Raw genomic sequence first — 13,250 nt, 5'->3', positions numbered from 1 at the left:
CAGTAATTGGTGAAATATGAACACTACAATGGTCAGAGTTCACAGGATATTAGTTTGTGTGGGCACATCAGAGTTCATTTCAATCCTAAATTTAAGAAAAAGTTGCTTGCAAAAACCCCTAGCTGCCTACATTATGGTATGTCTTATACCTTCCAAAGATGTATGGCCGCTGTCAAGGCCACACCAGATATGTATCTAGATAATTATCTACAGCTAAAAGAGGTAGTGTCATATGAATTAAAACAGTATTAAAATCTCAAGCATCTCAAAATCATGGCTCTTAGGAAAAGGTAATGTCACGTATGCCTCACCTGTGAGCATGTGACTGTGTGCCAAAGGGGTTCTTCATCCTGGTGACTCACCTCCCCACAGGGCCCTCAAAATGAGCAATATCTCCCCCAAAAATACTTCTATACGCTCCCCCCACCAGGAATAATTGAATCTTACCCTCCATAGTCCTTGCTCCAGTTTAGTGGGAAAATATGTCATTAACACAAATAAATGTGTCTGAAAATGCAGTTAATGTCTTCTACAAGGTTATAGGTTCAATTAGACCCCAAAGACAGTATTTATAAAAAAATTGATTTAAAAGCAGCAGTTCAAACAATATCCTACGTGTGTGTTTTTTTTTTTTTTTTTTTTAAATAAATCAGCTCTGTACTATGAGAAAATACTTGTAGCATTTAACAAAAATGTTTTAAAGACATTTTTAATGTTTCTAATGTAGGAAGCATTTCCAAAGTCACCGCCCCTTCCCCTTCTGATAGGCTCCAGCTCCTGAGCCCCGCCCTCTCTCTAGCAGTGAACCAATTGTATCTAGTAACTGCCCAGTCAGTCATACTCCAGGAACTACATTGCTCAAAAGGCTGTGCAAGAACTGAATTAAACAACCCTGAGCAAGCGATCGATTACAGTCGATTACAGGAGAACAGATCGATCTGCAGCTTAGCTAATCACTTGTCATTGTGCAGATTGTATTGATGCACATATTCAATGGGAAAAAATATATATATTTTTTTTTAAACAGCAGCTTGAACTGCAGCATTAATATAAAAAAAAATCGGTACAGTGCTTGTTTACAGAAAATAAATGTTACAAAGACATACAATATAATAATGCAGACAGTTTCATAAAATAACGGGGAATTAAACAAAAAAAAATGTAGCCACATACTAAATTCCTTCAAAGAGGGCTTGAAGTTGAAATAAGAGAATCCACATGTTATTTTACATAATACCTCTATGTTGAATTCTAGTTTGGATATCCCAAATGCATGTTTTTATACTCAAACTTTGCAATGGGACCAGAATAAGCCCATGTTGCTGGGTGTGTAATATTTTCCCACTCATCCATCTCCTGTGACATTTCTGGGTGGGAAAGAAAATTAATCTGAAAGTATGAATTACCCTATAACTTTCTCTCTGGAACCCCCAGAATAATGCTCCCTGCATCAATGTGTTCGCATGATGCTTCCGAAGGTGCAGATACCACTTTTGCCAACGCCATTTCTACTTTGGTATGAGTAAACAGGTATCTGAGGTATTCTGTAATGATATTAATAAAGGGGATGGACAATCTAACTTATGAGGAGAGGCTAGCTAAATTAGATTTACATTAGAAAAGAGGCGTCTAAGAGGGGATATGATGACTATATACAAATATATATTCGGGGACAATACAAGGAGCTTTCAAAAGAACTATTCATCCCACAGGCAGCACAAAGGGCTCGGGCCATCTCTTAAGGTTGGAGGAAAGGAAATTTCACCAGCAACAAAGGAAAGGGTTCTTTACAGTAAGGGCAGTTAAAATGTGGAATTCATTACCCATGGAGACTGTGATGGCAGATACAATAGATTTCTTCAAAAAACGGTTGGACATCTTTTTAGATGGGAAAGGTATACAGGGATATACCAAATAAGTATATATGGGAAGGATGTTGATCCAGGGATTAATCCGATTGGCAATTCTTGGAGTCAGGAAGGAATTAATTTTTCCCCTTAATGGGGTTTTTTTGTTTGCCTTCCTCTGGATCAATAAGGATAAAGTATCTGTTGGCTAAATTTAGCGCCGTCACGCTTCATCGGGTGCGTGCGCGCCATGCGCGCGTGCCCAGGGCTCCCCGAAGGGAGCCCGGGGTTGCTGACATGTGGGGGATGGCGGTGGGGGGCTCCGTGGGACCCGGTGGACCCGGAGAGGGGAGGGGGGGTGCCTCGATCGGAGGACCGATCCTCCGAGGCTCCGGCACGCGCACGGGACACCTCGGCGCGTGCCCGGTATCTGTCGCGGCCGAGACCGGGTAAGTGTTAGAATAAACTCGGCCGCGACAGTATGTCTTTTTTCAACCTCATCTACTATGTAACTATGTAACTATGATATCATTTTATAAAGCTGAACTCGCTCGTCAGAAATATATATTTCTAATTCTTGTGTGGGTACATTATCTCCCAAATCTCTCATACAGTATATTGTAAATCTGTACAGAAATAGAGAATGCACTTTTGGTCCCACCCTCTTTTGCTATCCAGAGTACTCAGGAATTCCCTTAAAGATCTGCGCGGTCAGATCAAACCATATCTGTATCCCTTCACATCAACGCCCATCACTCACTTTGTAAATATGCTATTCTTTAGTTAGCTTAGTTGACTCAAAGTTGGCCCATTATTAATGGTCAGCTTTGACTCTGATAATCTCATGAGACACAAAGCAAGCGCGTTCAAAATATCACACTAACCCCTTCATTTCTATACTGATACACTGAATAGTTTAAGGGCATTACAGTGACAGGCAGGGACACGATATTTGGATTAACCTATGAGAAATGGGTAAGTACAGCCACCAAAGTGGAAGACAGAACCACTTGGCTCACCTAGCCTGCCTATTTTCCTATCTGCTGTAAAACCTCAGTAACTATTTATCCTCGTCATATTTTTTAAATAAAGCCTACTCCACAGTAGGGAGGCTAATTAGACATCAATGGCCCTGACTGTCCAACTGGGTAGCTAGGTTAACGTCCAGTGCTAAACATTACAAACTATAACTATAAAGCCCTGATCTGGAGGTTTGGGAACTCCTTCCAAGGAGTCTCCAGGAAATCCCTCTGGATATTGCAGCACCTCGCAGAAATGCAGCTCTGCTTCATCAACAGGCTGTAACACAGGTTTCTGGGTGTGGGTCCCAGGTGGTCCCAGCAGGCCTGGGTAACCGTACCAACCAGTGTCCTATTGGTTGGAGAAAGTCTCTCTGCTCTGGCAGCTTACTGGCTGCTTTTAAACTCATTCAGCAGTTTACAGGAACACACTAGCTGATTGCCTCTCCAGAATTTAACCAATGCATACTGGAAATCATACATCCTGCAAGCTCTCTCTAGCATACAAAGATTGTGACTGTCACAGTATACATATTGTGACGTCTCAGTCCCAGCGTCGGATCTTTTGTCCAGATCAAAGGCAGGAAACACTGTACTTTCTAAGCAGGGGTTTATTTACAGGGTACAAAGCAGGTACAGGGTTAACTCATAACACAAAACAGAAACAAAAGACCTAACTCCTTCCAGGAGTACTGACTAATACTGCTTAGTCCCTAACTAATCGTGGGAGAACTAAACTCTTTCCCCACTTTACCCAGTGTACCTGCAGCAGGTCCCCTTTCAGTCTCTCACAGGGCTGTCTGTGTGTGCCTTCAGATCAGTATAGCAGCAGCGTCTCTCACCCTCTCTGAATAACTCTCAACAGTGTGTGTCTGGCAGCATGGGGGGGGGGAAATCTCTGTATCACTTCTTGACTATACAGGCTAGGCTAATTAGCTCATTAACTCACAGCTGAACAGACCTTTCCAGAATGATTAACTCTATGAGAGCTGTAAAGTCCCACAACTGCCCCATTCTAGCCCTTAGAGGGCAGTGACGGCATCACAATATATATATATATATATATATATATTTTTTAATGTGTGTCTGTACACATGTATATACACTCGGAATGGGACTCAGCCATGTCACCGCGACCAAATGACTCCCGGCGTTCGGCCACAGAGGGACCCTCTGCCGCAGCCGATCTGCCGCCGGAAGCTTCTAGAAGGTAAGTTTTAGTGGCCAGATTATGGGGTTAGTTTTAGGGGTTTTAGTGATTAGGGTAGGGAGTTAACTTTAGGAGTTTTAGCAGTTACGGTAGGGGGTTTTAGGGTAAGGGTTAAGCTTAGGCATTTACCTTAGTGGCAAAACACTCATCGGCGACAGGTCCCGTCGAAGCGCTGGCGGTCATTTGGTCACTGTGAAATGCCCATAACCAAATACACTAGAATATACGCATACACTAGATACACTGACCTGTATAACATAGAATTAGGAAGAAGTTAAATGTTCATCCCATGTGTAGCCTGAGACCACAAGGGCCAGGGGATTTGCAGCAACTGTGCATTCTGGCTGCTCAATGGCGCTCCCTTTGGACAGAGACAGGTACTGCAGTTATTGCTACCTCCTGGGGAACATCCCTTCTGCAGCTTGCAACCACACACATGATGCGCTGCCGGCCCTGAACTTTGGAACTTGGATTGGCCCAAGGGGCACATACACCCCTTATCCCATGGCCAGATGTCCCTTGACCATGACTCAGTAACTGTCACAAAATCCAAATTATCACTTCTCATTAATGAAATTAGTTCTGGCTGTTCCCAAACTAAGAGCATCTGTACACATAGCCTGAAAACCTTGCTTATTGCTTTTCTAAATGCCCCGTTTCCTTTTGCTTATTTTGTTCATCTGTTTTTTGTTTTTTTTGTTTAAGCCGACTTCTGTTCCGATTAATATGTTTTCTGCTGTAAAGCCCCCTCTAATCACTTCCTTTTGCGGGGGGTGGACAGTTACATTTATCCTTACTTATTTCGTTCTCCATCACAGCTATGTTAAAAAAGCACCCGAGCAGCTCACGGAGTATCTTCGTTCCTTTCCAAGATACATGCAGGCCATCTCTTTTACATAGGCCAATAGTGGAACAGCCATATCCAATAAATCCAAATCCCTCCTCTTCAAATCATTTTCTCAACCATGGACTCTCTGGTGAAAAGAGTCCTTGCCTTCCCCACCCCTCAATACTGTACTGGCAATACCTCTGAAAAAGCCACTGAAAATATTATCTACCTATGAGCCGTCCCATATTCATTACACTCTGTGACAGTGCTCATCTTCAAACAGGAGGCTGACCTGCAGGGCTGAGGCATTATATGGAAACTAAACACAGAGAGTTCTGATCGAGTAGAATATCAGGGTCACAGGCCAAGGTCAGGATGGGATGCAGCAGTGTAGTCTGGGTCACAGTACTATGATCAGCTCAGGGTGCAGCAGTGTACTCAGGGTCATGGTCCAAGATCAGGGCAGGGTGGAGGCAAGGAGAAGTCCAAATTCTGGCGGAGTTAGCCAATCTCAGTCTCCATCTTGGCTGAGGGCCTTTGAGGCCACTTCAACCATCTTGCTTAAGGGTGCTGCTGCCAAGGGAGCACGTCTGCGACAGCGGGTCCTTACAAATTAATCCTTAGCTAGGTCATTAGTTTGTAAGTGGACAATGACATCTACCTCTATTTCCAGTCTCGCTGCCTTTATTCCCAGAATGTGGGAACTCCTCCCTTTGAGCTGTAGCACCTTACCTCCCTCTTTCCCACACTACCAAATATATACCTATCCCCCAAGAGGCATTGCCTTCTTTTTGGGGAACACATTTTCCTAACAGTAATTTTCCATCTACATCCAAAAACCGCCACCTCCTCTTCAACTGTAGAAAGTGCTTCTGCAGTCTTCAATATACAACTCTCGCTGAGTCCACAGTAATACAGATGGTGCTCCTGTGGGAGGCCTCGGAGACCGTGTTGGCCCCTTTGGCGGTATCTGTGTGTGGCCAGAGGATTAATATATCCTACATATTTCAGCCTGCAGCCTAGCAATCTCATCCCCCAACAAAGAGAAGTTTCAACAGATAGGTCAGTGTCCACATTTCCAGAATGTCTAGCGGAAAACTACCGCCTTACATCCATTACACTGTACAACACCAAACATTGTAGCAGATGTACAGATCCAGCCACCAGTATTAGAACACTTACCTGGGAAATTCTGGAAGATTCTGGGGCAGTCTCACAGGAAATGCCTCAACATTGCCTCAACATTTCTGTTAGATTCTTAATGGCCCATCGGATTAACACAACGAGGGTCCCTGCAATCCGATTCCCGGGGCCTGTAACTCAGGAAGCAGGGAGTCCCCAGGGCTGAAATCAATACGTTTCACCCCTGGAGAGACCTCCTGATACAGTACACTGTTATTAAAATGTAAATTAAAACAGCTTAATTACTTAGCGGCTAGAAGCTAAGGCAATGAAGGGGTTCAACCTGAGTACACGGTTTGAAGGGGGTAGTTGCCCCAGGGTGGATAGTTAGGCCTGCCAGAAGGTAACGGGAGGAGATAACCTCTTCCCTACCATAGTGGTGGTAACTGCTATGGTAATAAAGGGGTTAACCACTCCCGCTACCCACTCGAGAGGCATAACCACCCACCCTTGGGGCATCTACCCCCTTCACCCAATCCCTCTACCCCCAAGAAACATTAAAATACAACAACCCTACTACCCATCTCCTCTATCCCAACAACATCCAAATACATAAGTACAATAATGGGCAAAATTACCATTTTCCAGATCTGGATAATAGCTCATTTGCCCATTAAAAATAAAACACTATCCAGCTAGCATAAAGTAAATAAAAGTTCTACTTGCCCCTGCCAGGATGAAGGCCGTCCTCTTCACCGTCCTCCGAGTTCATGTTCTCCGTGGGCAGCAACTATACAATCAAAAGAAAAACTAATGGCTATTAACCCCTTAATCACGGTGATGGGGGTTTGTTGGGGGTAGAGAGGGTGGGCAGTAGGGTGCCCATTCATTGTGATTGGGGTTATCTTTGCTCCCATTGAGGGCAGAGGTAACTACACTGGCAATCAATGGCTGTATTGGCTAGTATTGGGTTTTAATATTTATTGTGGGTAGCGGGGGTGGGTGAAGGTGGTATTTGGCCATGTTGGGTGTTTATGCCTACCGGGTGGCTAGTGGGAGGAGTTAACCCCTTCATTAATTTACCCGTTACTAACTCCTCCCGCAACCATGCCGCAAGGCCTAAACACCCACCACAGGCCAAATACCACCTTCACCCACCCCCACTACCCACAATAAACTGGGAACTAGTATTTAACCCTTTCATTGCCTTAGCGGTTAGCCGCTAAGGTAATGAAGCTGCCTGTAAATATATTTTTAGTGCATTGGATTGAAGCCGGGGGTCTCTGGAGCTGGTATTAATGTGTATCAGCTCTGGAGACACCCGGCTTCAATCCGATGCAGGAAAAATTGAAAAAAATTCTAAGTCCTCCTCGCAAATCCCATCCCACCACCCTTGGTGATCAGCTCGCTAGTTCAGAGCCTCAATAAGATTATTGGAGCTACTAGAATGGGGTGATTTTATCAAAATGGCGATTTGGAGCTGTTTTCAGCTACCGCTCGGTGTGTTTGAGCAGGAGCGAGAACGCTCAGGAGATGCACTTCCCATATGAGTTTGGCAGGTCATCTGAGCTTTCTGAATTTCTGCCTTGCCTAATCATAGGAAGCGCTCAAAAAGCTTGATGAGTTAGTTATCCAAGTTTATAGAATAGGCCCCACAGATTCTTATGAAAATAATATAACACTAAATGAATCTAGGAGTCTTCCACTGAAGCAGGTAATCTGGATAGAAACTCCCTCCTTATGTAAATCAGATCTAAGGAAAAGAAAAGATACAGATGTTGCAAAGCTTATTGTTTCTGGAATGGGCATGCTGCGGTTATGTGACCACGATGGCCCCCAGCACCGGAAGCATAGACCCCACACACTCCAACCACAGCAGACACCGTCTCCAGAGCCACAGCCTTTTGCTTTTTGCCAGCTGCACCACAGACAATAACTGGTCACATTCTATTTATTACTAGATAAATGAGACAGCACCCCTTATTAATACAGGTGGAATTCTCCCACTAAGATTGGCTCCCAGCCTTGTTTTCAGGCGTCTCTGGCACAGCCTCGGAGAACACCGCTTAGTCCACCCGCATGACAGGATCAGAATGAGACCAGGAACTCTGATCAGGTTCTCCTTTCGTAGATTCCCCACTGCCATAGGAAATCATGGTAAACAAGGCAGCGACCAATCACAGTGTGGATGCTGCACGGGAACCAATCAGGACATGAAGGATTGCCTGTATTGGTCAATCAGGGCTGGAGTTGAGCGGAGGAAAGTTAGAGGGTTAGGGAGGGAAATATAAAAGGGGCCAATGGGAGCAGCGCCTGCCAGTGGGAGCACAGGAATGGCTTCCTAGAACTGCAGCATATTTCCCATTGTGCTCGGCAACAGAAATTACCAAATCTTTTTTTTTGGGGGGGGGTGGCCCCCTGGCCTTATCTTCGCTCCTGGCCACTCTCCCTTTGTTCCCTCCACCTATCCTCCCCCTCCAGCACAAGCCAGTTCTCCAGACATGTAGGCTGCACAAAGGTTTTACCAGCCCTACATGTCCAGAGACTTTTGCTATGCTTTACACTGTGCACAATTCCATTTTCATGCTTTATGTATACACACAGGAATAAAAGGCTTACGGTTACAGGATAAAGAAAGAAACACAGCGCATGACTCATAGGATTAATAAATAATTATATTAAATTAATAATAAGTGGTAGGATTGCACGTACAAAATAATCAGTTATTCAAGCAGGGCATGTTCAGGGTACATGTTGCCACAACTGGAAACGACTGACTTGCTTCGTGGGGTCTCCTTCAAAGCAGCTGCCTCCAATACTGATGGAAACATTTCTTCCTCAGCAGCAGCAGTGTAACAGGTAGGTTTTTAACCCCCACAGCAAACACCAGCACTCAGAGTCCAAGTTGTGAGAAAAAGGAACAGGCTAACGTCCCCCACTGTTACCACTCTGGATCCTTGCCAGAGAAAAGTATAATCCAAGTCCTCAGCACCGCAAATGGAACAGATGGTATAGCTGTGGTTCACCGCTCCTCCACGCCGACCGATCAGCAGGGTGATGTGGTACCGTGACTTCTTACAAGCCCCCGACACCACTCAGCGGGACAGATGATGTCACTGCGGTTACCGCTCCTCCGTGCCGACCAATTCGTGAGGATAGAGTCCCACAGCTTGCCAAGTTATGACTTAATAACAATTAGATAAATGAGACCACTTACACCACGTATGTCCTAATAGTATATACAGAAAATCAAGCCGGTTCTTGGGGGAATGATATAGCTGTTTTTACAGAGTTGATCTAAGAAAGATCAGAAAGGTTCCCCTTATTTCTAGCACTCAATGCTGGATAATAATAGACAGACAACAGTGGTCTAACAGATAATTGCTGTAAATTGGTCTAATGACCCAAGAGAACCAGAAAGATCAATGAAAATAATAAAGTTTTATTTAATTTCATTATCAAATAGAAAAATTAATATAAAAACTAAAAACATATATGTAACGATAAAAATCCCCATAATAAAGTGGCATACAGAGAGGCTGATAAAGGTAAGTACACCTCTATAGGATTAGTTAGATACAGACACTGTATATTCACATCAAGGTACACCATATTGGTTTCCACTCAGAATTACAGCTTGTCTATAACAAAATATGTCAGTGTGAAGGAGCATCAGAGGCTATTGGAGTATGTTGGGACACATGTACTGGTTTGCAACCAACATCATTTGAGAACATATTGCAACAGCGGATTCTGTGTATAAGGTGGTATACGTATATCAAGATATTTATTCTGGGATATATTAACAATACACCTGATAGTCCAATAGCCTCTGATACTCCTTCACACTGACATATTTTGACATAGACAAGCTGTAATTCGAGCGGAAACCAATATGGTGTACCTTGATGTCAATATAGTTGTCTGTACAGTAACTAATCCTATAGAGGTGTACTTACCTTTATCAGCCTCTCTATATGCCACTTTATTATGGGGATTTTTATCGTTACATATATGTTTTTAATTTTGATATGAATTTTTCTATTTGATGATGAAATAAAACTTTATTATTTTCCATTGATCTTTCTGGTTCTCTAGGGTTATTAAACCGATTTACAGCAATTATCTGTTAGACCACTGTTGTCTGTCTATTATTATCCAGCATTGAGTGCTAGAAATAGGGGGAACCTTTCTGATCTTTCTTAGATCAACTCTGTAAAAACAAGTTATGATTTAAGCAACAATGTATCACAGGAACAGCGTCCACAAATCCCTCCTACGCGTTTCGTAAACTAAATTACTTCGTTAGTAATGATGATCCCTGACGAAGTAATTAAGTTTGTGAAATGCGTAGGAGTGATTTGTGGATGCTGTTCCTGTCCTTTACAGTCTACAGTCCATTCTAAATGCTGCTGCCAGGCTCATTCACTGTACCTCACGACTGCTCTTCCTCTGCAGTACCAGGAGGCAAATCACTACTATACATTGGCTAGCCATACCGTTACATAGTCAAATTCAAGACCAGTGCTGAAAATGGGATTTTTTTAAACTGGGGGTATGGCTAAATCCATCGAAGTGATTAACCACCCTTCCCCCTCAAAAAAACTCATGGGTCCATCTCCACCTGTCATATAATTTCAAACGTGAAACCCAAAATAAATCAATCTTACAAAAAACAATTATAATAAATAAAAATAAACATCAGCACAAACCCAAACGGCTTTAACTTTACAAAGAGGTATAAACATTTTTCAATATAACCTTTTTTAGACAATAATATTACTGAAACAGAAACACATTATAAAATGACCCGCAAACGTTTAAATTCGGAATCAGCATATGTTCTATTTTATGACATGCCATTTCTTCAGCACGGTGCCTTCCCAGAAGAAGCCAAGACAACATAAACTTCTGGATTGAAGAGAGAAAGAGGGGGCCTGACCAAGTTCATAAAAAGTATGTTTCATAGGTGTCCCACATTAAGACTTGCACTTTATGGCGACATGGACCAATTCATGTCACTGAGACTCCTCTCATACTGCAGTGGAAACTATTGAATTAACTGCTTCAATAATTTTAAGATCCTCGCATATCTTAATTCCCTTACTATCCTTAAATTCTCTGAAAGCTTTGTGTATCTCATCCATGCAATTTTCTGCCAATACTTCTATTTCATTGTTCCGTCTCTAAAATGTGACTTCTTTGGCCAATCTCCAATGCAAACGTATCGAGATTGTATGATTAGTGTTTCACACTTTTCTTTGCATACTGATGCCGGAGTAAATTGGATTTCATATTGTTAATCAAACTATTTATTAAAAATTGATTCCGGTTGGAGGTGGGAACATTTGGCGATAAGCCGACATTAGGAAGGGGATAAGGGTCTCGGCGGTGCCCGGCGTTTTGACTTCTTCCTTGTTGGAAGGACTGCTCCTTTCGTGGCACTTGGCGGTTGCCCATGGAGGGGCCGTAGTTTCCCCGTTGTTCCAATCTCTCTCTTTGGGTCTCCGCAAGTGCTGGTGAAGTTGGATCCGTCGGGTCCAGGGCACTCGCCTGATCCTCGGCCCTAAGCCAGTTCTCAACGAGTCAGACCGCCAAAGCTAGGGTTTCAGCAGCATGGCGTTTTACCCACGAGCGTGCGGAAAGGGGTATTATCTGTAGGAATTGTTCCAACACCACTTGCTCAAGAATTGCCTCCTTAGTGCGCTCTTCGGATTGTATCCAGCGAGTACCCAAGTCCAATAACCGCTGAACGAGTACCCGGGGTCTCATCTTAGCGGTGTACTTCAGGTTCCGGGACTGCTGTCGGTAGGTGTCTGGGGTCAGACCTAAGCGATCCAGTATGGTGGCTTTTACTTGTTGGTAGTCCATTGCCTGATCTGCTGGTAGGCGCTGATATGAGGCCTGAGCTTCTCCTATGAGGAGTGGGGCCAAAGCAGTTGCCCAGCGATCTGTAGCCCAGCCCTGAGCTTCTGCAACCCTTTCAAATGTCAGTAACAAAGCCTCTGGGTCCTCGTTCGGAGCCATTTTCCTCAGGAGGACCGGGGGTTTGTTGGCAAGTTCTGGACTGGCAGACCCCTGGAATTGGGTCAGCAGCTTGGCCATCCGCTCATCCTGTGCCGCCTGCTGCTGGGTTAGGAGCTGGGTTTGCTGCTGCAATAACAGTTGGGCCTGCTCCTGCATTAACAGTCCCTGCTGTTTGGTCTACTCCTGCATTAACAGTCCCTGCTGTCTGGTCTGCTTGCACAGAAACTCTTTTACAAATTCTTCAATTTTTCTCATTTTTGTGTGTGTATGTGGGGCCCTTCAACTGCAGGTGCCTCTCAAAATCCTGGCACTTCTGACACCATATGTTGCAGGGTACATGCAACCACACATGCGGGTTCTCTTGATAAGGCTTCTTTATTGAGCCTTAAAAATATACAGCACACAAAAACAAAATAGCTTCTCTTCAGCATACAAAAACAAAATAGCTTCTCTTCAGACAAAAACAAAATAGCTTCTCCAGCATAGAAAACAAGGCAGCTTCTCTTCAGCATGCAGGACAGACAGTTCATCACACATGTACTTTGAAAAACAGACCTTATAGCAGTAATCTCGACAGTATTTCAGTCCTGTCTCCTGACCAGCTAGCCTGCATGTGTGTACAGCCTGGGGGTTTTAAAACACCTTGATTATGCAGCTGGGGTCAGACTAATTAAGCAGCCCTTCTCAACTGAAACGTAACCTCGTCACTGCTGCACTGCAAGCCTAAACATAGGTTTGCCAGGTATAAGGCTGGTGACGTTCATTCACCCTGTCAAAGACTCCAAAAGTGATTCAGAAGAATCTTTAGACTCAAACTTTGAATGTGATTCTGAAGGAGAAAATGATATGTAATTGTATGGATACATGTATGCTATTGTCTGCTAGTAAAAACATTTTTTCTGTACATTTAATGTAGTGTGTCTTCTTTTTTTCCTGAAAAGTTATTATTAAATCAATGGTGCATCTTAGAATCGATGGCGTCTTAGAATCGAGGAAATATGGTATATTATACGTAATCTAACATTAATAAACCCACGCGTTACACGTTTGGAACGCAGCAGTGGCTTACTTGTAATGCACATTACATTTTTCCTAATGCACCTGTGCATTGTATTGCTTATCGCGCCTCTGCGCTATTAGTGTTCCCGCTAATGCATTTATCGTTACAATATTGCTTATGGCGATGGATGTTGGTT

Source organism: Ascaphus truei, chromosome 3 (assembly GCF_040206685.1).
Source record: "Ascaphus truei isolate aAscTru1 chromosome 3, aAscTru1.hap1, whole genome shotgun sequence".
NCBI lineage: Eukaryota > Metazoa > Chordata > Amphibia > Anura > Ascaphidae > Ascaphus > Ascaphus truei.
This window is presented reverse-complemented; position numbering follows the sequence as displayed.